General features: G+C 38.6%; 1 protein-coding gene across 6 annotated transcripts in view; it reads right to left on the reverse strand.

Annotated features, from left to right (window-relative positions):
- LYST (lysosomal trafficking regulator) overlaps window positions 1-25,769 on the reverse strand; it is a 207,405-nt gene that overhangs the window by 162,677 nt on the left and 18,959 nt on the right. For 2 of the 6 annotated variants that reach the window (XM_039464278.2, XM_074385343.1), the window contains exons 1-2: window positions 24,977-25,083; window positions 2,427-2,519 (exon numbers count right to left, since the gene is read on the reverse strand). The exons of 1 other annotated variant lie outside the window; for it this stretch is intronic. The gene's annotated coding sequence lies outside the window, so the exon portion shown is untranslated. Of the gene's footprint in view, window positions 1-2,426; window positions 2,520-24,976; window positions 25,084-25,769 lie in introns of those variants that run through there. 3 more of the 6 variants (XM_074385344.1, XM_074385345.1, XM_074385347.1) reach the window with 2 other exon arrangements.

Below are 25,769 nucleotides of genomic sequence, written 5' to 3' on the forward strand. Positions count from 1 at the left end.
GTTTCATCTTTGGGCTAAAAGTAATTTTGAGGTATCCAGTAACCTACAAAAAATGTTTAACTTAGAGATGTTAAGTTAAATAAGACATGTATTACCTCACCTCCCTTCACTCGCTTCAGGGGGAAGCGCTCCCCACAATACCTGCTGAGAGGGCAGTGGGAATACGATTATGCCTCTTGCTGAGAAGCAGTTAGGTTCTGGGTCCCAATTCAGCTACAATCCATGCTCCTCACAAGGTCTGACTTGCATAGTGTGGCTTGCAAGGGGGAACTGGACTAATCAGGTTTTCTTTCTGTCTCGGGAATTTAAACTAAAGGGATATAGTTGATGTGCTGAAAGATCACATAGAGATGGGGCTGTGGTAGTCATTATGAGGTACTGAGGGTCAAAAGAAGCCAACTAGGTAAAAATAAACCAACAGGATACAAAGAGAAGTAGATAAACATGAAAGGGAAATACCAGAGAAATTCCTAATACTACCTTAGTTCCTGTTCATTCTGGGACCTCATGGTTTTAATCCTCTGATTTCATTAGAATTCTAAGTATTACAGTAACTCTCTCTTAGTATAACAAACATCATTATGTTTAATATTTTTGAACATTAGAAAGACAAAAAGTATAAAATACATCTCTCATTATTCTAAAATGCAGCAATAACTTCTATTATGTATTAATATTGGTTCTTTATATGCTTTCATAAAGTAAAATTATTAAATAAATCCAATAACCTAATTTATATTCAGTTCATATTTATCCAACTTTAATATATTTCACTAAATCTGTTAATAATTTTAGGATAACTAATTATTTAGCACCTCACTAAAAAAGAATTAAACTACGACACAATGTTTCTTATCACAAAAAATTTCTCTACAGTAACAACTTCTGGGCCATCAGAAACATTCATGACACAGCATTTAAGAGTACTGCACTACTGTTTACAAAATTTTCCTTCAGAGCTACTAATGTCATTCTTTAAGTTTATATGCTGATGCTTTCTTGATCTTACCAGAAGGTATCAGCAGAAAGTTTCAGAAAGTCAGGAAAACATTTAAAACTCAACAGGTATAGTACCAGCTATGCACAGAAGTCTCCTGAAGCACTGACAATGTGGAAGTCTATGACCAAGTGCATTCATGTGCAGGCCAGGTGAACTACTTTACAAGTGCTTACAAGACACCATCCATTGCAAAACACACTGCAGCTTTAGAAATATTAAAAATGTGAAAAACTAAAAAATGATGGGAATAATTAAGTCTATTGTCTAGAAATTAAGATAATGGAAATCAATAAAAATTTTTAGGTATCACAGTTAATGAAGAACTACTTTAATCTTTCTTTCTAAAAACACAAGATGCCATATAAGTAAAAAGGATTATAATCTAAGCAGAAATGCATGTTTTTTACCAATTTAAAAATGTACATTATATATATGTTTATGTGAATAGGCTAGATAATATACATGATCTATTCTCTCACTCTTTAATAGCTACATGTAAATGTTACATATATCGCATTATATTATAGTTTACTTTGTAGCCAATCTCTTATTTTTGAATACAATTATTTCTAGCTTATTATCATAAACAAAGCTACAATGAACACTCTTACACTACTTGCACATTTATCTTATTTCCTTAATGTAGAAATTGCTGTTTATTTCATAGGGTAGGTTTTATATATTTGTTAGGTTTACTCCAAGGTGCTTTATATTTTTGCCATTATGATGAATGGGATTTTTTTTCCATTATATATTCTAGGATTTAAAACTGGTATATATAGGCACATAGGAAGTAGATTTATTTTGATATCATAATCATATGTCTAAACTTCTTTCTGAGTGTATTTTGAATTTCCCAGATATAATACTCTATAATCTATAAACAAAAATTCTGAATTATCTTATCCAATATTCATGCAATTTCCATTATTCTATCTAATTGTATTAGTTTGCACTAACAGAACAACATCAGTTGTGGTGATGGGGACATTTTTGCTTTGTATATTAGGAAGTATTCACCTTTTCCTAACAGAAATATTGAATTCAGTTGAATGACTTCCAGCCATTTCGAGTGTCAACTGAAAAGACGATTGCATGGTATTTTCCTTAAATTTTTTCTAACATTTAAAGTACTCAGAAACAAAGAATATATAACATGAGGTTATAGCCAACAACCAGATATAAATAGTATACTATATGTATCTTTTTGTAACTTTGCTTTTTCCTCTGAATGTTCTATGTTCATTCCATTAAACTATCATGCAATACACCATTGTATGAATAAACCACAAACTATCCATCCATCTCTATTAAGAAAAGTTTAGTGGTTTTAACTTTGAGGTTTAATGAATGTCACATAATTTTGTAGTTTCAAGCCTTCAAAATCAAGTATACTGATGGTTAATATTTATTACATTAGACTTACCAGTCTTTCACTACTGTTGTACAAACATTTAGAGTCTATATCATTTGGGCTCATAAACTAGATGAAACAAATACTCTTAGAATAAAGCTTCACCTACAACAACAACAAAAAAAGACAAACATATTAATTACAATAGTAAACCACAAATAAATTTGAACAAATAAAGTTGTGACATAATCAGTGGCCAGTCTTCATACATAATGTATGAAACAACCAATGAAATTTTTAAATCTTAAGAGCACATTAAAAAAATGCCTACTTCAAGAATTCCTCTTGAGAGGGAATCTTAGAACATAGTGATCTGAAAAAGCAACTCAGTAATAGCTCTCTATTTTTCCTCTTCTAGTTCTTAACTTAAAACCTCCAGGTAAATCACAAGTTAACTGCAAAAAATAATTAGACTAGTATTCTTAACACTAGAATCTAGGAGGCAGTGGAGTATCTAAATATTATCAAGAAAAAACGGTCTTCAACTCAAAGTTCCTAGGTACTGTCCTGTTAGGATGAAAGTTATTTGAGGATAGATAGGAACTTAGACAATACTAAAATCAAACATCAGTTTGTTAACCATCACCAAACCTCATATAACTTCATATCTTTATTGAAATTTTTAAATGAATTAATCTTTTGTGTACAATATAATAAAGGTGATTTCTAGAAGACTAAAGGATATATTTCTATTTCTGGGATAGCAACAAGATGTTTCTCTTTAGTCACCTGCTCTCCTCTTCTCTATAGTTTTTACCAGGAATAAGCATGAAAATGTTTCTTTATAGTTATGAGGCAAACACGAAGATATTCTGAATTACAAGGTTTTAAATCAGACTGGGCATTTTTTATTTTTTTTTATTTCCAAAAAAAAAAAAAAAAGAGAGAGAGAGACAGAGTCTCACTGTGTTCCCTAGGCTAGCCTTGAATCATGAGCTCAAGTGATCTGCCTGCTTTGGCCACTCAAAGTGCTGGGATTACAGGCATGAGCCACTGTACCTGCCCCAGAGTGATTTTTTTAACTTAAAAATGTTCAAATCTGGAAAACTGTCTTAAGTTTCTTTCAGCTTGCCAACCAGTTCTTGTACCATACATTATTCTAGGCACTTGAAGATAAACCAGGAAGAAAACAGCTGTCTTAGACTATATAGGGCTTTGTGTGAATTAGGAAAAAACATCCCTTCCTGATGGGTGCAGCTCCACAGCAGGGCACACAGCTATCAAAGCACAGGGTGTATTTCAGTCTCACCCCCTCATTCCTCTGGCAGAGCACCAGAAAGCAGTATATTAACTGCTCAACCAAGTGGAACAGCCCTGGAATGGAGTCTTAATACACCTTCCATAACTGCTCCTGCTGCTTCCTGAGCTAATCAATACCGTGCATATATATGAGATGGTGTTTCGCTTTTTCGCCCAGGCTGGAGTGAAGTGACAAGATCTTGGCTCACTGCAACTTACGCATCCCCCCACCGACAGGTTCAAGCAATTCTCCTGCCTCAGCCTCCCAAGTAGCTGGGATTACAGGTGCCCACCACCATGCCTGGCTATTCTGTATTTTTAATAGAGACAGAGTTTCGCCACATTGGCCAGGCTGATCTCAAACCCCGACCTCAGGTGATCCACCCACCTCAGTCTCACAAAAGTTCTAGACCACAGATGTGAGCCACTGCACCTGGCCCATGCAGATATTTTAAACTCTAAAATTATGGAAAGGAAAAAATAAAATAAAATTATGGAAGGGAAATATAAGTCAGATTGTGAGCCTAAAGATGGAATTATATGAGTTGCTTTGACTACTACCACCCTCCAGCTTGTACTACCACAAGGTAGAGCAATCTATCTTACAATGCTAAAATGATTCCAACTAACTCAGCATGGCCATAAGAAGTGAAAGCTGCCAGCTATTCAGTTAAATCTGTCTGTTTCTCTTATTGAGGGACATTTTCTAGGCCAAGCTGAGGGATTTCTTTAATGCTCTTAAACTGGCATGGCTTCTTTATCTCTGTATTTTACAAAGCCTCACTTGGATATCCATTGAGTTTCATTTTATCCACGATTATCATTCTAACCACCAGCACAGCCATATGTGTCTTCCTTGAGTTTACCATCACTCTTTATACATACCTGTATTCTAATTTTTATCATCCTGTACCACTCTAGGGGTCCAGAATGTCTGGAAATAAAGATACATTTTTAATAACAATGTCCTTAGGTCATCATTATATATTTGCCTCTGTTTCCAAACTACATAGACGCACTCTGTAGTTACTTATCTGTAACTGTTTTACCCTCTAGGTCACAAGTTTCGTAAAGCCAGGGACCCTGTCTTAATACTTTTGCCTTTTATAGCTATAATGTCCAACTTAAAATCTAACTTTATTACTATAATTTCAATTTCTAATACAACAATTGTTATATCATAATAAAGAAAACTTGCCCCGGTGATATTCTTAGAATTTTTATATTCTTAACATTTACTGTAAATGAAAAACGTAGTAACAAATGCCTATAATCATATAAATGACCTTCTCAGAAAAATAATATGTTTCACTTTTTCTCATACAGCGTCTGGTAAAATGTAAAATATGAACACACAAAAACAAAAGACACATACACAAACACTGATTTAATGTATTAGCTACATCTCCTAGTTTTATGTCATCAGAAATTTCATCAATATGTCATTTAATTCAACAAATGTTATTGAACATTTACTATATGTGAGCTACTAATTTAGGCACTGAGTTTAGAGCAGAATCAAAATCCTTACCATCATGGATTATAGTGGGGTAGAGACAAATGAAAAACAAACATACACTATAATGTCAGGTCATGTTAATTTGATGAAAAAGTAAAACAAAGCAAGGGTATAGAGTGAAAGGAATGCTACTTCAGATAGGATGGATAAGGAAGATCTAAAGCAGTAACACTGGGGCAAAAACTTAAATGCAATAAGTAAATGGACCATGTGGGTATCAGGGAAATGTGTGTTCCAAGCCACTGAGACAGATGCGTGCTGGATGCACTGGATACTGAGTACAAGAGGAAAAGAGGTAAAAAAATAACTGCGAAGATTGGATAGGAGAATATTTAATTAAAAAAAAAATTGCAAAGAAAAAGTGAGAAAAGTCAATCCATTCTTTCTTCTCAGGAATTAAAGGTATGGAAAGAGGAAATACAAGTGTTCCCCTGAAACCAATTCTCCCCAAGAATGGAAGTCCCTTTCCATCCCAACCCAAAAAAGACTATAAGGTTTTTTTTAGCCTGTGTGAAGACTAGTACTGTTTACTGATAGGCAAGACTGACATAGAAGCAGGTTGGGAGGGAAAATAAGTTTCAGTTTTAGCTATGTTAGGTGTGACAGGTTTCTTAGAAGTAAAGTGTATCAGGTAGGCAGCTGAAGATCAAAACAGGTGGGGAAGCTGGACCTAGTGAATCAATGTGGGAATCATCAGTATGTCACTGATATATTTTTAAAGCCATGGGACTAGACAGATGAAATAACCCAGGGCAGTGCTGTTCAACAGAGCTTTCTGAGATGAGGAGCCTGTTCTATAATTTCTGCCACACAATATAGCAGACAAAAGCCACATGTGGCTAGGCTACTATAATGAACAGAGGGGACCTAGAGAATGAGTGCAAAGGGAGCAGAGAAGAGGTTTCACGACTGAGCCCTAGGCTTAGCATGGCTGAGTTAAGGGAAAGGATAAGCATCCAACACAGGAGACTGAGAAGGAACAGCAAGTGAGGTGGGAGAAAAATCAGGTGAGTGGTTATCTCCTAGAAACCAAGTGAAGAAAGCTTGAAACACAAAAGAATAACCAATGGTATCAAAAATTCTGAGAAAGCTGGCAGGTGCAGTGGCTCAAGCCTGTAATCTGAGCACTTTGGGACACTGAGACAGGCTGATCCCTTGAGGCCAGGAGTTCAAGACCAGCCTGGGCAACATGGCAAAATCCCATCTCTATTAAAAATGCAAAAATTAGCTAGGCATGGTGGTGCACACCTGTAATTGCTTGTACCTGAAAGGCGGAGATTGCAGTGGGCTGAGATTGCACCACTGCATTCCAGTAGAGGTGACAGAGTGAGACTCTGTCTCAAAAAAAAAAAGATAATTCTGAGAAGTAAGATGAAGACTGGGAATTGACCACTGGATTTAGCAACATGGAGGTTACTGACAACCTTTTCAAAGAATGGTCTCAGTGGAGTGGGAAAGAATGGTGAGGAAATAAATGCAAGCAATTTAGACAGTTTTTTTGAGAACTTCTGCTACAAAGCATTCAAGGAAATGGGTGGTGGCTTGAGGGGCATATGAGATAAGTGAGGTTAAAAAAAAAAAAAAAACCTGAATATTATAGCTTGTTTCTAAGCTGAAATATAGCATGTTTCTCTAACAGAGAAAGGAAAATAGATGAAAAACTAGAATGAGAAAAGATAATTCTAGGAACAATGAGTAGGCAAAACGAAGAGGACCAATGCACAAGTGGAAGGAACAGTGGCAGTTCATCTAACTGAATAAGAAGAATGTCAGAGAATGAGGATAGCCGTAGGAGGATTACTATATTTGGCAACAGGAGGAGCAAGAAGTTTTTTTCAGGTGCTTCTACTTTCTTGGTGCAATAAACAGCAAGACTGCCAGCTGACAGTGAGAAGTAGGGAGGAGGTGTTAAACCGATGAATGTAACAGGGTCAAAAAACAGCAGCCCACAAGAGACTTCCTGGCAGGCTGCCAATGAGTAACTAAATTAAGATTCAGTTCCATCATTCAATAACTATACCCATACTATAATCCAATTCTCCTTTATGTTCCCAAGTATAGACTTGGAGGCTTTCAAGTATCCTATGGGAATCTAGATATATTATAGCTTCAGCATTCTCCTAATCTGTAAATGTAGAATCTGTTAAGTAGAAACTGGGTTATCTGGAATGTATTGCTCATTTTTTCTTTCAGTAAGTATAATATTTGCAAATCTTTTAAAATGATCTCTAGAGTCTTTTGTGGAAGTAACATCAAGTTTACAAAAATCTACAGAATCTACATTCTTTAATTTTAAAACATTATTCCTCCACAGGCATCCACAAGTTTTCACATTTCACCGTAATTACTCAAAGATTATTAGTTCAGCAATGACATTAACAAATGTTCTCAGAATCTGAACCTGAGATGTGAATTCATTTTAGAGCATCCGGAAGGTCTGGTACAATCTCCTCCCCAATCTTGGGCTTCAATTTTCTCCTCTTATTTTTCTCACTTCTACCCTTATTAGTCTGTGTGTAGATCATTCTCCATATCAGAGAAGACAATAAGAAAGCTAAGAAGTTTGATTTGTTCTCTCTATCTGATTATTGGGTCCATTTGTTGGTAAGATTCTATTATTTATTTGTCATATTCATTCTCTCTCTCTCTCTACCCCTGCTACCCCCCAACCCCCACACCCTTTCTGTCTTTCTTTTTGTAGAGACAGGGTCTACCATGTTGTCCACACTGATCTCGAACTCCTGGGCTCAGGTGAACCTCCCGCCTTGGTTTCCCAAAGTGTTGGGATTACAGGCGTGAGCCACTACACCTGGCCTCATTTTCTTTCTCTACATATAAAATGTAAACAGTCAGCTCAACCTTTTTCAAAATCCTAGCTCATTATTCTACCAGGATTGAGTTCTTATTCTATAGGTTTTATATACATATATTTTTTGAGGTAGAGTCTCACTCTGTCAACCAGACTGGAGTGCAGTGGCATGAACTCGGCTCACTGCAACCTCTGCCTCCCAGATTCAAGTGATTCTCCTGCCTCAGCCTCCCCAGTAGCTGGGATTACAGGCATGCACCACCACACACAGCTAAATTTTGTATTTTTAGTAGAGGTGGGGTTTCTCCATGTTGGCCAGGCTGATCTCAAACTCCTGACCTCAGGCGATGTGCCCACCTTAGCCTCCCAAAGTGCTGGGATTAGAGGCATGAGCCACCACGCCCGGCCATTTGGTTTCAAGTCCTTCTTTCTTGTGCACATTATTTAAAAATCAGTTCATGCCAGGTACGGTGGCTCACGCCTGTAATCCTAGCAATTTGGGAGGTTGAGGCAGGTGGATCACCTGAGGTTCGGAGTTCGAGAACAGCCTAGCCAGCACGGAGAATCCCTGTCTCTAATAAAAATACAAAAATTAGCCATGTGTGGTGGCACACACCCATAGTCCCAGAAACTCAGGAGGCTGAGGCAGAAGAATCGCTTGAGCCTGGAAGAGGAGGTTGCAGTGAGTTGAAATCACACCACTGCACCCCAGCCTAGGTCACAGATGGAGACTCCATCTCATAAAGAAGAAAATTATCAGTTCATTTGGCCACTTTCCCTATCCCTTTCCTTCACATATTATTTCCAATTGTTTAGTAGAGATACTGCCTATAATCACTTTATAACCACTTTCCCTTCAAGAGACTATCTCTATCTTTTCTTCGAGTTTTAGGAACTCTGCATTCCAATTCTCTATATTCCAGTTTTGTTCCATATTCCTCTTCCTGCTTATTATTTATTATTTTAGCTATCATTTACAAAACAACCACTTTGTATCAGACACAAAGAACATTAAGTAATTCCAGTCTCTGCCCTCAAGAAGATTACATTATGGTGGCAATGGCAAATCAATATATAGGGTACTATGTACTGCTAAGGGGCACTTAACCCAATATGAGTGACCAGGAAAGCTTCATGAAAGATAAATAGAAGTTTTACAGATAAAAGGAGAAAAGAAGGGAAGAAAAGCATTACAGATGAAAAGAGCAGCTCAAATCAAGTAACTCAGGAAATTATAATAAGTTTGGTATCACAACTACAAAATGAAGAACAGGAAAAGTGAGGATGGAGGAAGTGGCTGGCAAAGACCAGATGGTGAAAGGCTTTGTACACTATGCTGAGAACCTTGGGCTTTAATCTATTGACTACTGAGTCTCATCAGAGTCACCCATAGAGTTTGTCTAGGCCCCTTCATCAGAGACCCTAATCCACTAAAGCCCCAGCAAGACCTAAACATCGGTATTTTTATAAAGGTTCATAGGTGATTCTAATGAACAGTCAGGACTGAGAACCACTGCTACATGTGACAGAAAGCCCATGAATTATTTTAAACATGTGGGTGGCATGGTCAATCTTGAACACATAGGTCATACCAGTGGCAATGTGGAAGACACATTTTAGCGAGAAAACTCCAGCTATATGGAAACAAATCTGGAGAATGGTGTAATATTCCAAGCAAATGGTAAGAGGATCTTTTTCTAAAACAACAGTAGAATAACAAAATTTTATTAAATATTCAGGAGTTAAAATGAGCACAATTTTGGTGATGAATTGGATGGAGAAGGGAGTGGTAAGGGAGGGCTCGGACAACTCTCTGAATACTGGCTTGGTTAACTGGATAAATGGTACAGCCACCTGCAAAGCACACACAAGAACTAAAGCATGTGTGCAGTCTACTGTCAGGGCTAAACCACTCCATACCAGGTGAGCTGAGTCCTCTGTATATTAGGCCAGGAACTAACTTCTTTACAGTGACTACTGAGACTAAATCTACCATGCCTTTCATTCCAATTTGAGAAATGTTCAAAACATATACCTTCTCAACAACCATCCCCAACTCCATCTCATGGTTTCCAATGCCAGACCAAATAAGGAAATAGGCAGGTATAAACTGTCCTGAGAAGGCAGGATTAGAAAAGAAAAAGAGGGCTGGGCGTGGTGGCTCAAGCCTGTAATCCCAGCACTTTGGGAGGCCAAGGTGGGTGGATCACGAGGTCAAGAGATCGAGACCATCCTGGTCAACATGGTGAAACCCCGTCTCTACTAAAAATACAAAAAATTAGCTGGGCTTGGTGGCGCATGCCTGGAATCCCAGCTACTCAGGAGGTTGAGACAGGAGAATTGCCTGAACCCAGGAGGCGGAGGTTGCGGTGAGCTGAGATCGCGCCATTGCACTCCAGCCTGGGTAATGAGTGAAACTCCGTCTCAAAAAAAAAAAAAAAGAAAAAAAAAGAAAAGAAAAAGAGAAAATAGAAAGGAACTAGAGAAAGAGGCATAGGTCAAGGAAGGTATTTTTTTCTTTCAAGTATTTGTTTTTGATTTTTTTTTTAAGAATTGGGAGAATCATATTTTTAGGCCATAAGAAATAAGAGGTAGTGTGGCCAGCCATCTACTATCAGCTCTGCTTGTGTATACTTCTTCCCAGCATTAGCGGTACCATGTTGGTAGCTTAAAATCATCATGGTGACAGTATTTATACCATGGAAATGGGCAAAGGCTACACATTAGGGTCTTTTTTGTTTCTTTATCCAGGAGAGTCAATTTAGTAGCATACCACTGTAGCCCCACAAGGGAAGATACTGAAGACAGGATCAAGAGAATGAATGAATAAAGGACAAATTTCATAGAGGAAATATTTATTTATAAATATGCTCCAGCTCATTCTATTTCCACTATTTCTGAATCTGTTCTGAATAGCGGAATATACATAGGCATCATGACAGCAGTGAAATAGGACCTAGAAGCAGCAGATGAGGAATCTAGCAGTTACTAGCTAGTCACACAGAGCTGTGTGAAGTTTGGCTTCCTCTTCCATCAACTGTCTACCCCACAGAGTTGCTATGTGGATCATAAGAGATTATATAACCTCAGTAAACATTGTTGACAAGTATTAAAGCTCTATGTAGATGCTCAGTGCTAGCTGCACACCTTATGACACAGTGCCATCTGAAGGAAGAAAAAGATCACTGCAAGCTTTCCTCAGATCAGTATGAGGAAAGCTATGTTCTGCTTCATAACACTGTTTCCAAGGAAGCACTGAAAATAAAAACAGGGAATCCCTGTATTTTCTGCTTCTTGTCTTGTGACTTCCACAGGAAAAAACAACAACAACAAAAACAACAACAACAAAAAAAAACGAAGAAGTAAAAGGAAAAGACAAGAAAAAAAGGTTATAATAATATTTATTCTGACAGCTTGATTAGAAAGCATACTTTTTCCTTATCAAACAGTAACACCCAAAAGACTCAGTTGCTAGTCTTTCACCAAATACCAAAAATCCTGGTAAATTCCCTTTTAAAGTAACACTATGTGCTTGCCTAACTTTCTTAATTCAATAGGATTAGAGAAATTACCATTGGAAAGACTTTTTTCTTCAAAAATGTTATTATGTGCCAAAGAGGAGACTGAGAAATCAGAGTTATTGTAAGAATTAAACAAAATAATGTATAGAATAATATTGCCCAATAAATTCTGTTAAATCAAAATCTGCCATGATTTGAAGCAGCCTTCTTGAAAATAAAGATTAGTTTATATGGACTTAACTATTCTACATCCCATCTCTCCAGACTTAAATATATATTGATGACAGATTGATTAGCAACTTTCTCAAAGATCTCATGCAGTCTTTACAACACATCAGTAAAAATAAAAAAACTTTAGGAGAAAAAAGATAATACCATTTATACCATTTCATAAATGATATGAATAAAGGAATAAACATGAATAACTTAAAATCATACATTGTCATAATGGTGGAAATTTTAGATATCATATTCTCTAACCACATACTCTACAAGTGACAATAACTGAGGCCTAAAGGTCCAAAGTCACAGAAATGATTAGGTCACTGGAGTCCCCCAACCCAGTTGTCTTGGAGTTATATGGTATCTTTTTGGAGCTCATTAACTCTAAAATAACCAAGTCTAGAAGATATATGACCTTTCATCTTCTGTCAGGTCAATTAGAAATTAGACAATGGACAAAGACATTTCCTTAACACTAAATATTATCTCTAAACGGTACCCAGAACCTTTACTCAAGTCCACTGGATTGTGATACCTACACCTGGAAACAAGATTTTTAAATCTCTCTCTACAAACTTTTAAAACTACAATACAGAACTACATGTTTGAAATGCAGGACACCGGTGGGGGGAAGGAGACCAAAGAGGGGAGGAGGAAGCTGCACTTGCTCAGATTAACAGAATTCTCTTTAAAGAGTAAGTCAGTTAAACCATATCAGTTGAACTATACAATATTTAAGCAAGAAAATATCTGTGAATCTAAGCTTTACTGTGTAACTTTTTGGTCATCACTAGATGTGTTAAGCAAAAACCATCAGAATTATTCCCAACTAAAGAGATGAGCGCCTGGGATCATGGAGGATGGGAGGCAGGACTGGATTGCAGCTCCGGACAGAGCAGTATGCAGGGGCTCACACTCTGAATTTTAGCTCCAGATCGACTGCAATAACAAACCAGCAATCCTGAGAGGACCCACAGACCCTCTGAAGGAAGCAGATTGCTCCTGCAGGACCCAGGAGACCCCAAAAGGAACCTTCAAAACCAAGCAAATACAAGGAAATTAAATAACCTGCTCCTGAATGAGCATTGGGTCAAAAACAAAATCAAGATGGAAATTTAAAAATTCTTCAAACTGAATGACAATAATGACACAACCTATCAAACCTCTGCAATAAAGCGAAGGTGGTGCTAAGAGGAAAGTTCACAGCCCTAAACACCTACATCAAAAACTCTAAAAGAGCACAATCAGGTCACACCTCAAGGAACTAGAGAAACTAGAACAAACCAAATTTAAACCCAGCAGAAGAAAGATCAGAACAGAACTAAATCAAATTGAAGTTTAAAAAAAATACAAAAGATAAATGAAACAAAAAGCTGTTTCTTTGAAAAGATAAATAAAATTGATAGACCATTAGCAAGACTAGCCAAGAAAATAAGACAGAAAATCCAAATAGCCTCCTTAAGACACAAAACAGGAGATACTACGACTGACACCACTGAAATGCAAGAGATCATTCGAGGCTACTATGAACACATTTACAGACATAAACTAGAAAGTCTAGAAGAGATGAATACATTCCTGGAAAAATACAACCCTCCTAGCTTCCATCAGGAAGAATTAGATACCCTGAATAGACCAATAACAAGCAGGAAGATTGAAATGGTAATTTAATAATTATGACTAAAAAAAAGCCCAGGACCAGACAGATTCAGAGCAGAATTCTACCAGACATTCAAAGAAGAATTGGTACCAATCATTTTGGCACTATTCCACAAGATAGAGAAGGAAAGAACCATTGCTAATTCATCTTACGAAGCCAGCATCACTCTACTACCAAAATCAAGAAAGGATATAACCACAAAAGAAAACTACAGACCAATATCCTTGATGAACACAGATGCTAAAATCCTTAACAAAATACTAGCTAACAGAATCCAACAACATATCAAAAAGATAATCCACCATGATCAAGTGGGTTTCATACCAGGGATTGCAGGGATGGTTTAATACACACAAGTCAATAAATGTGATACACCACATAAACAGAATTAAAAACAAAAATCATATGATCACCTCAATAGATACAGAAAAAGCATTCACAGATGAACTAAGGCAGACAGAGATTAAGAGATTTCCCAAAAGTCAGAAGACTTACCAGCTAGGTCTGCTGATTCCTATCCAATGTTTTTCCTAATACTGCATGAAATTTTTGACAGACTACTCAACCAAACTGTGTCTTTCAGAATTGTACCTGTCAGAGCATTTTAGTGATTAGGTCCTTACAACTGTAATTAGTGCCAACTCCCAAGCACCCCTCCAAGCACCACAAACTTCTTGCCTCCCCCACCAAACTTCTCAAGGTGTTTTGCAGCTTTGTTATCTTTTTCTATTATGTTTCTACATAGTACATTTATACTAAAAAGTAAATGACCTGGAAAAAAAATGTTGCTCCTCTTGAAAATAAATATTTACATTTTAACAAGAAGTAACACCTTCGGCTCTAAAGAGCATCAGAAATTTCAGCATCACAGGGGTAAGAGTTGGCTCTGAACTAGATGTTCTATACTTAAAATGTGGGAATATCATAATTCTTAACTAGTGAATATGGAGATAAATGGTTGTGCTGTTCCTATATTTATTCTGTATTATGCATTTAGGCTAAGTCAATGTAGAAAAAATGTGTTTAATGAAATATTTCCAATGTAGAGATAGAATTGTGTAAAGAAACTAAAAAAAAATGTGGATGATGACAATCTAGCTAACATCTACAGTGATTGATTACTACACATCAGGCACTACTGTAAGCACTCTAGGTAAGTAGACTAGTTAGTTTAATCCTCCTAACGATCTCCTAAGTAACATTATTATCCCTAGTTGACACATATTGGAAACTGAAGCACAGTAAGGTTAGGTCATTGCTTAAGGTCACAGAGCTACTAAGTGTCAGGGCCAGGATTCAAATTCATGCAATCCCTTTGTATTCTATACACAAATTTCTATTCTCCAAAGCAAACATTGACTTCTCTCTCCAATAAGCCAGCTCTTCCTTCTTCATCCCTCCTTCAGTTAGTGGCTCTACCCAGCCACTGAGGTAAAAAACCAGAAGAGCACTTCATCTAGGGCCTAGTCAATTTTCCCTCTTGACAGCTTACTGGTTCACCTCTGCATCTGCTACTCTATGACCTTGGGTACTCAACTTCCTCTTTCTAAGTCTCAGTTTCTCATCTATACAACTGAGTTCGCAAGAGTATCTGCAGTTGTTGTAAATATCAACATTAAATGAGATAACTCATGTAAAATGCATAGCACAGTGACTGGCAGATTGCAGGAAGATCAATAATTATTAGGTGTTATCATCAGCACCTTGAATCTGGTCTTTCCCTTCTAATCTTATGCCTAAGCATCCTTAAACTTTCATCTCCTTTCTTACTTGCAATACTAACAACCTCCTACTTGATCACCCTGTCTCTGGTCTATTTTTTGTCTAATCCAAATACTACAACTGCTAAAAATGTCACTCATATCCCCTGGAATGACAAATGTCACTCCAATTAAGAGGGGAGAAGATCCCAACTGCTTATTATCAAGGTATACCATACCTGCCACAATTTAGCCTTTCCAAACTCCCAACACACAACACGTGCCACCCTGCAATTCCTTCAAAGAGTATACACTTTCTCAACTAATTTTTTCATGTTGCTATGGAAGTTCCTATTAATTCCCAATTAATTACTTTTCCACCTGTCTCTATCTTATCACTTATCACACTGTATTGTGTTATTTCTTTTAAAACTAGATTATACTTTTCTTAAGAAAGGAAACTAGGTCTCATTTGATCAGAAAAATATTAGCATCTAACACAGTATCACAGAGATAAGAGTTCAATAAATAAACACCAATTCATTTAAAACCCAACTTTGATAGAAAACATTATAATATTCAAATACCTTTAGGATATTTTCCCACAGCTAAGGCTCTGAGAAATAGACACATTTATAAAAGCCTTTCTCTATTCCACAACAAGCATTTAAGGCACTACTGAAATACCTAAAAACCTTACCAAACATTTTTCATATTAAAACCAAAAACCTTCAGCAATAAATTTTTGGATGCTTATTCATACTATGTTAAGGATTATAATTCAGAGCATACAGTTTAAAATTTCTTGAAAATCCATTACAAGCATGATAGCTTTCCATACCTCCTGAAGGAATGCTAAAAACACAGCTTGGAACCTTATCCTAAATGTGAAATGAAAATAATAAAAATAATTTATGTAGCTGCACTATAATAATAAACTGTTTTTCATATATTTTTGCATAGGTTAAAGATTCTGCAAGTAAGTTTTAGACATACTGAACACAGATATTTACAAGCTTTAAATACACCTTTCATGTGTAGATAGCATGTTTCCTCTTACTTCATAATTCTTAAGACACACAAAAAATTAGCTTCCCTTCAAAAGAAAGAAACAGTAATACTTGAGGCAGTCAATTACAGAAAAATGTGTTTACTGTTATAAAACATTTCACACCAAGGAAGATAACCGCAAGTTAAAAATGAGATCCGGTGGCTGAATCTATTGCTCTATAACCATATGTGGAGATGGACAGTTAGGGCAGCAGGGCACAGAACAAAAATAAGAAAGGAATATATAGAAATATTTTCTGAGCAAAAGCATTTCAAATTCAACCCACACAATTCTTTTTCCTACTACACTGGGTAGTTTCTATCACACTGGGTAGTTCCTACCACTGTGGTCTAAATGTAGCCTTGTGTAAAGTAAAACGGTTGTTAAAGTTAAAGGGTTAAAATAAGAAAATTACACATTGAAAACCAAACACGATGGGTTTCTATGAAGCACAGGCATCTTTTGATTATGAGATCACTTTCTTAAAATACATTAAAGTTTTCAAAAGGTTGGTAGCATAATAGAATACTAGACTAAAAGTCAAGATAGTCTCAATTTACTGTTTTGCCTTGTTCTCTTTAGAACCTCGGGCAATGTACTTAACCTTTCTGATGCCCAGTATTCTTACAGAGATTTAAAAAACAAAAACTAGCTGATCTTTAAATGCCTCTTTGGCTTGTAAACTTTTATGAGAGTACAACATTCAGAAAATGTAAGTGTCGAGATTAATTTAAGATTAAAATTACATTATCTTGAATGTTTCCTTAAACTGTGCATAATCAGGTTTTATCAAAACTGCCTTACTGGGTTCTATTTTTAAAAAATAAGGAGAAGAGGCTATAAATATATTTCAGTAATGTGGAGTAAATGACTTTAGAAACATTCTCCAAAATGTTTAAATAAGGCTAATAGAGAAATATTTCAAGAATAATTATCGGTATTACTGTCTTTGGAAGCATCATTAAGCAGAAATTCGGGAAACGGCAAAGGATTTTAATCTTGAACAAACTCTAAGTCATAATACAGTAAAGGTGCAATGAAATCTAGATACTCAAATATAAAACGTAGGATAAGAATGATCTGATGGATGTAAGCAGCTCTTACAAGTTACACAGAATACACTGATTTTTTTTGGAGATGGAGTCTCACTCCTGTCGCCCAGGCTGGAGTACAGTGGTGTGATCTCGGCTCACTGCAGCCTTTACCTCCTGAGTTCAAGTGATTCTCGTGCCTCAGCCTCCTCAGAGCTGGCATTTCAGGCATGTGTCACCATACCCAGCTAATTTTTCGTATTTTTAGTAGAGACAGGTTTTCACTATGTTGGCCAGGTTGGTCTTGAACAATAGGCATAACCAGAGCCATCGCAGGCAAATCAAGATGTTTGGTCATACCAGTGATAAGTAATCGGAGAAGCTATCACCTTAGAAATAGGTTGTGGATGTTGAGAATAAGTAAATTGAGCCCTCAACTAGATAGGCATGACAGTGGAGCTTACCAGCCTAACATGATTTTCTCTAGTCCCATGGTATTGCTCTGAAATGTTCTAGGTACATCTTCTAATATAAGGATTTTGAGATTTGAAGACAGTTCTAGATTCATCTCTAGATGAACATTCAGAAGTTATTAACATATAGGTGGCATATGAAACCTTAGAAATAGATGAGATCATCAAAGGAGAGCACAAAGAAAGTGAGTAGGAGGAGAGAATCTAGAGGCTCACCGACATGAAGGAGCTGGCAAAGAAGAATCCAGCCAGGGAGACTGAGAGGGAGTGGTTAGAGGGGTAGAAGGAAAACACCATTAGAGGGGATATATGTGTATGCGCACGTACACAAGAGTGTGTGTGTCTATGTGTGTCTATATATATATATATATATATATATAGACACACATAGACACACACACATACTTAAACATGTAAATATATATACACACATATGTGTATATATATGGGTGTATGTATATAAAATTTCACAAGTCAAGAGAGAAGAGAGGGTTAACAAACAAATGGTTCATATTTTCATATGCCTCATATCCCAGGCCAGGAAGAAAAGTCAGTATTCTCCTAGTTTTCCAAGATGACTTGTGAGTTATTATTATTCAATTTTATCCACTTTTAAGATTATGTTATAGCTATATTTATATATTTATATTTATATAGTCACCTACAGACCTTTGAGTAAGCCATCTCCATTTACTGAGAATTTTGTCATATGACTATCTTCCTTTCCACACAGAAGCTATATATTCTGGGGACTTCATTATCCATAAGAACAATTAATTGCAACACACAAGACTTAAAGCTCTTTGCCTTCTTTTTCTTCAATGACCCCTACTTTGCAGAAGGCTAGCATAGTTTAGTAGTTAGGCATAAGCACTTCAAAGCTAGAAAGACTCGGTACTTCCTAGCTGTGTGCCTTGGGAAAAGTTACTTAATCTCACTGAGTCCCAGTTTCCTTATCTGTTAAATGTTGACACTAATATGTGAAACATAAGCATGATAACCTATGGAAAATATTTAGTTTAGTGACGACTATACAGTGTTCAATGAATAGTAGCTTTTATTAATATTAATATTGTTAAAATTAGCACTATTAATCTTGGCTATCCCCCAATACTGATCATTCCTTGGCCCTTATCATGACCTGAAACCGCTCTAACTGCAGAATCTTAAATTGAGAATTCTCACATCATATGTGCCATTTTTTCCATCTCTAGTACTCTTTTATTTTCATTAATCTTGCCCTTTACTCATTTAGATCCTTCATCCTCTTCATTCTCCACATTCACCAGCCTCATCTTGGCTTGGCTTTGTTCCTTAATAAGTAGAACTCCTTTGGCTCAACCCTTCAATTAGCAACATCATTACCATTCCTTGACTTCCCACTACCCCTTACTCAAGTTTTCCATTACACCCTCCCTTCCAATCTCAATCCAAGTTCAGTCTATTTGTTTTTTGCATTCTTATGGGGGGACGGGCAAGGGGAGTGGGAACAGGCAGGCTGCTGGAGAACACTGCTTAACTATCCTACTGGCCTCTGTACGTTTGTGATTTCAAGCTTAGAAGGGTATTCATCACTATTTAGCAAAGAGGTCATGTGTCCCTAGTTAAGTCCCTTTTCCAGTCTCAATAGTAGTTTTTCTTTTGCCCTTGAGCATACTCCAATCCATGTTCTTCCTTCTCAATCTCAGCAGATAATCTTGCTTCACAGAGAAAAGAGATGCCATCCTGGATCCTAACTTATATCTGTATCTACCCCGTATTTCCTTTTTGTTTTTAAACAGGAAGATACATCATTGCTTTTCTTCAAGGTAACCCTTTCATTTGTCTTCCTGGACCTGACTCTTACATTTCCTCTCCTTACATTTGATCAATTACCTTCTTTCTCTTGTGACTTCAGTTTTCTTCCTCTTCAATGATCCCTTTCCCTCAATCCACTAAAGTGTTCTTGACTTCTCCATCCTTAAAACAAACCTTCCACTGACCACATCTACTTCCTCAAGCTTCTACCTACTATCCTCCCTTCATTAGCAAAAGTATTTGAAAGAATATATTTACTGAATAAATAAAAATTGTTTTATTGGGTTTAGATTTCACTCCTGAGCTCCAGGCCTTTAAAAAAAATTATTTACATCTGACTCAGTTTCAACAAAGGAAATAAAACAGCTAATTCCACTATACTGAAGAAAACTGATGAATTTCACGTCTCCAAATCCACACCTCCACCTGTATTTTTTAAATTATGAGTAATTATCTGCGCCACCATTCACCATTCACCATTCACCATTCACCATTCACCATTCACGGTGGGGGGGGGGGGCGGCGGGGATTAAGAGGTACAAAGCCAAACACTGGTGAGACGCAGAAGCAAAGTAGTATCAAAGACAATACCATGTCCTCAAAGACTCCAAGATCAGTTTATAATTAGTTATTAATCTGACAGATTTTTATACATTTTCAAGATATATTTAGGTTGAAAATCCATTTTTAAAAATTAGCTTATTTCCTGGTTCTTAAAGTGTAGACCTTAAATTCCAGAAGACTGATACATATACATATATATATATATATATATATGTTGTGTGTGTTTGTTCTGTTTAGAGATGATGTGTTGATGTGTTGCCTTGGCTGGACTTGGAACCAGGCTCAAGCGATCCTCCCACCTCAGTCTCCCAAGTAACTGGGCCTATAGGCACAAGCCTTGGCACCTGGCTTAGGAAACTGATAGACTTTTTATCTGAGTTTTACAGGGACAATTCTATTGCTACAAACACTGTATAATTTGATGTAAAAGAGCTCCATTTAACATGTGATGGCCCAGTTACTTCAAGGCATCTTTATTGAAACAAAAGAATTAGGCTAATCCCTGCATATTACTAACTTAATAGTGTTAAATGAAATTTATAGGAGGTTACTGGTTTGGACTGAGCTCCTGAACTAGGGCCAACAGATCCAATCAAAATGGAGTCACTCATGCTGAAGTTCCACTTCACCAAGCGAAAACTAAGCTAAACAGCTATCTGATCTTTCAAGCAATCAGGAGAGACAGAGTTAGTAGTCAAATCCCAAACATGCCAGTTGATATAACATGATGATTTGATAAGACGACATAAGGAAGTCCCATCTGCTTTAAACTTAATAAGAAAAGTAACTTTAAATGACCAGTTTGCTTTTTCTTTTCTGTTTCTGCTTTCCTCAGCCCTTTTCGGTCTATACAGTAGTACCCCCTTAGCCACAGATTCATTTCCCAAGGTTTCAGTTATCTGAGGTCAACTGTGGTCTGAAAATATTAAAAGGAAAATTCCAGAAACAATTCAAGTTTCAAACTGTACCCTGTTCTGAGTAGCATGATGAAATCTCATACCATCCTGCTCTATAGTGTATATAGGATTTGGTACTATCCACCATTTCAGGCTTCCACTGGGGATCTTAGAGCATATCCCCCCAAGACTGGGTAAGGTAGCTCACACCTACAATCCGAGCACTTCAGTAGGCCAAGGTGGGTGGATCACTTGAGATCAGGAGTTCAAGACCAGCCCAGGAAACATGGTGAAAGCCCATCTCTACCAAAATCACAAAAATTAGCCAGGCATGGTGGGAGGCACCTGCAGTCCCAGCTACTCAGGAGGCTGAGACAGGAGAATTGCTTGAACCCAGGAGGCGGAGTTTGCAGGAAGCTGAGATCACACCACTGCACTCTAACCTGGACAAGAGAGCAAGACTCTGTCTCAAAAAAAGACAAACAAACAAACAAAAAAAACCAAAATCTCCTCAAGATAAGGTGAGACTACCATAAAATGAACCACTTCTTGACTCATCAGAACTGTTCTATTTTATTAGAATGAGGTGTTGCCTGATTCTAGAATGGCAAATAAAGGTGAAGTAATATGTTTAAGCAAAATTTGTTGTAATTTTGTCTTTTGACATTACAAAGTATTAAACATATGAGTCATTTCCATTGTAATTTCACAAATGGCCAAGTAAAGCCACACTTGATAACAACATTTTGGGGCTTAAAAAGAAAATCTTGAACCTAAGCCAGCAACTAAAGATAATTCAGAAAAAAGATTAATCAAATGAAGGTGTTCAAGTTAAATACAGCAGCAGATGAAACAGGTACTCTGAAATTCTGGACTACATGGCTTTCTCTACAACTGAAACTAACAAACATTATTTGAGTGCAATCAAACAAAAACAAAACTACATTTGAGAAAAAATGACTAGGTTGGTCCAAAAGAACTAAGAAGAAAATACACATGAAATCAAAGTTGGCAGTTTATGGGTGAAATTTTTAACCCCCTGGTATAGTCAAGGTGATGTAAACAGTTTATTCAAAACAAAGTCACTTGCATTTATTACTACTAATCTCTGCTTTGACAAAAATTATTTATTTTCTGTGAGGCTCATCTGTGCACTTCCTTTTAAAATCCAGGATTAGCAAAGAACCCTGCTAAGTCTATTTAGCATAACGTCCTAAATGTCTAATCATGTTAGATATTTGATCAGGTTCCTCATCCTCCACCATTCCACAGATAATGTATGATAACCCTGTCCTGTCTTCAGCAAGAATCCTGTTAGGTTGGCTTAGCCAAAATCCCCCTCACCCCTGATATTTCCGTTTAGTAATTTTCCATCCACGGATCCCCACATTGCTCCTTGGCTATAAATTCCCGTTTTCCCATGCTGTGTTCGAAGTTGAACCCAGTCTCTCTCCCCTACTGCAGGGCCCCACTGCAGAGGTTCCTGTACCTATTGAGATGGTCCTGAACAAAGTCTTACTTACCATTCTTAAACAAGTATCACTGAATAATTATTTTTCTTTAAAAACTTGGATTTGAATTTTATTGTCTTCTAACCAACTCCCACCCTTCTCCCCACCAAACCTACTGCTCTCATAAACCTAATCTCAGTATACAAATACCTCATCTTTCTACTTGTTCAGAACTAAATTTTGGTGTATTTTACATCTCTACCTTCAATTTATCCTGAAATCGATGAACTCTTATCACCTCCACCAATTCCACTCTGGTCCAAGCTACAATATCTCTGGCCTGGAATATGGCCACAGTTCTGGACCAGTATCCCAGCTTCTTCTCCTGCTCAACACTTCCCCTACAACAAAGTCTATTCTCCATCCAGCCACCAGAATGATCATTCTTAAAAGGCAAGCCCGGGGCCGAGTACAGTGGCTCACGCCTGTAATTCCAGAATGTTGATGCGCCAAGGTGAATGGATAGCTCGAGTCCAGGAGTTTGAGACCAGCCTGGGCAACATGACAAAACCCCATCTTTATAAAATACAAAAAAGTAGCCGGGTATGGTGGGTGGTGTGTGCCTGAAGTCCCAGCTAATCCACAGGCTGAGGTGAGAAGATCACCTGAGCCTGGGAGGTCGAGGCTGCAGTAGGTTGTGATCATGCCACTGCACTCCAGACTGGGAGACAAAGTAACAGCCTGTCTCAAAAATAAAATAAAAGGTAAGGTTCTTTACTCAAAGGGAGAACTTTTCACTGAGAGTAGAAATTCAATCCTTAAAAAGGCCTACAAGGCTTTATACACTCTAATCTCCCACCACACTAACCTCTTTGACTTTATTTCTTCTCCTCTTTGCTTTCTTCACCACAGCCAAATCAGCTGCTCTGCTGTCCTTAAACATGCCCAGCACAAAGGGCTTCTGCAAGCCCTTCTGCCTTCCCCTACGCTAGCACATCCTTCCCTCAGAGAGGTGCATGGATTACCCCTCACTTACTTTTGGTCTTGGCTCAAATGTCATCTTCTCTAGGAAGCTTTCCCTGGCTGCCTCTAGTTCAAATTGCAAACCTCTCCCCATTCCCTGTCCTCCCTCTTCCCTGCTTTTTCTCTGTAGTACTTAACACCATCTGACACAGCACATATTTTGTTTATTATCTGAGGTCCCCACTAGAATATAAGCTCCATGAAGGAGGGGATAGTTATGTTTTCTTAGAAAAGTATCTCACACGCAGTAGGTGCTCAATAAATATTTATTAAATATATAATTTTATAGTTATGAAGAATTTTCATAATTTACATGAAAGTACTTTATGAAGTACTTTCACGTAAATTAAATTACAACAATTCATTTTTCCCAAAGCCCTCTCTTCTCCAAATTCTCCAGTCTTTGTAGTAACAATATGGATGACAGCAAAGAGCTTTCAGAAAAGGAGTTGTTGGCTACTTACAAAGCTCTTTAAAACAGATACCCCATATTAATCAACTACATCTATAAATTGAAAGCTTAAAGTCAACATCTTTTAGCATAGGGTTTCTAGGTGTTGAATTTAAAAGCAGTATCGCAGAAGTGCCAAGAATCATCAGGAAGAAAAGTCTAATTCAGTTTGTCCTATCAATCTGTTAAACAAACAATAGGGAAAATGCAACTTGCATTTGATCTTCAAAGAAACACTGGCCAAAATTCAGTAAGTACGCATTCAACACAAGATTCGACTCCCTTAAAATGTTCCACCTGCTTAAAACAAACCCCATTAACTATCTACTGCTGTCGCTGGGTGTGTATGGTCTGCTGAGCGTATCAGAGATGTTTTGCTATGTTTTGTTTAACCAGATAAGAATCAGGGTTAAGGAAACGTTTCTTAAAGCCTCTGTATCCCCTGGACCATTAAGTAAGCCCTTCGTTGGTCTTTACACTGTGGTACTAGGGTCTTCCTGGGCAATATCCCACATAGTTTAACCCATCAGAGGCGAAGGGGCATCTTGGTCAGGCTCCAGTGATGCCTGAGACAGACGGCAGATGTCTCAAGGGATCCTCTGGAAGGAGAGGCTCTCGCCCAGTCAAAGGGTGTCACAGACAGAAGGAAAGAGCGGACCAAGGCGCACGGTGTAGATGACAGGTGGGCAAGCACCGCAGGGCAGTAGCGCTGAGAGTCACCGGCTGGGTGCTGGCGCGGAAACCGTCAACTCCCATCGTCAACCTGCCAGCTTGGGCCCAGCTGGGCTGCGGAGTGCAGCGGCACAGGATTAAAAAAATAAAATAAAGGTAGCCACACACCGCCGTCAGCCTGCACGACCTCGCCCCTCGCGCGCTGGGAAATAAAGTTAGTGCCCAGGGGCCGCTGCAATGGCCAGAGAGACCCAGCCAAGCTCCTGCCCTCGGCTCTGCGGCCGTCAAAAGCGGCGCGGCGCCGCGAGGAGAAGTCCCAGAGCCCAGAAGCCAGAGAGGACGCCCCGAGCTGGCGCGTCAGGCCGAGTGCTCTCGCGCCCTTGACTGCCACCAGCCCCAAACCGCCTCCCCTCCGGGCCACACAGAGGGGCCGGGACCCGGAACCCTCTGCTGGCAGCGTCGGCGCCCGGCGGCCGCCTTTACCTGTTCTGCAGCAGCTGCCGCCGCCGCTCACTCCCCGTGCCCGGGAGAATCCCGAGTCGACGCCGCTGCCGACGCTGCTGCCACCGCCGCCGCGCACTCCCCACCCCCGCCCGCTCAGGTAACCCAGGAAACCGAGAACACCACCCCCTCCTTCCCCTCGTCCGGACCCAAACCCACCCGTCTGCGCCTGCGCGCTTGGCTCCGCCTCGCGCGTGCAAGCCCCGCCTCCTCTAGGAAGGCAGCGCCGGCGTCGCAGGCGTGACGCGTGCAGACGTCGAGCCAATAGGGAAGGCAGGAGGGCTGGCCGACCCGCTGGGCCGCGGCCGGGGCCGCGTCTGGGTTTCTCGTGTGCTGGGGTTGGACCCTGCGTCCGCACCTCGTCCTAGGGCTCTGCGTAGTGAGCTGCGTCAGGCCCGGGGGAGAGCAAGCACCGTTTGAGAAGCACCAAGCACCAGCGCAGCGTCTGCTTCTTCCATTCATCGCAGACTATCAACCTGTCCCGTGGTGTAGGTCTAGAGGATGAGAATAGAAGAAATATCGGGAAGGACGCAGGAGAGGTAGAAAGTATTACCCACAAGGAACCCTTAGCCTTTCTCTGGGACCTGGAAAAAGCCATAATGTAATGGTTACCGTCGGCTTCTTTTAAGAAACAAAAAGCTTTGCAAAGCCACTGTAGAATTAATTCAGTGCAGTGGTGTATTTTCCAAGCGACTCCTGTTCACACGGTTTGTATACACTGCGCACTGTCAGAGTCACATGCCCTAATAGACCAGTCCGTCCAGAGGGTGGGAGC

Source organism: Saimiri boliviensis, chromosome 14 (assembly GCF_048565385.1).
Source record: "Saimiri boliviensis isolate mSaiBol1 chromosome 14, mSaiBol1.pri, whole genome shotgun sequence".
Lineage (NCBI taxonomy): Eukaryota > Metazoa > Chordata > Mammalia > Primates > Cebidae > Saimiri > Saimiri boliviensis.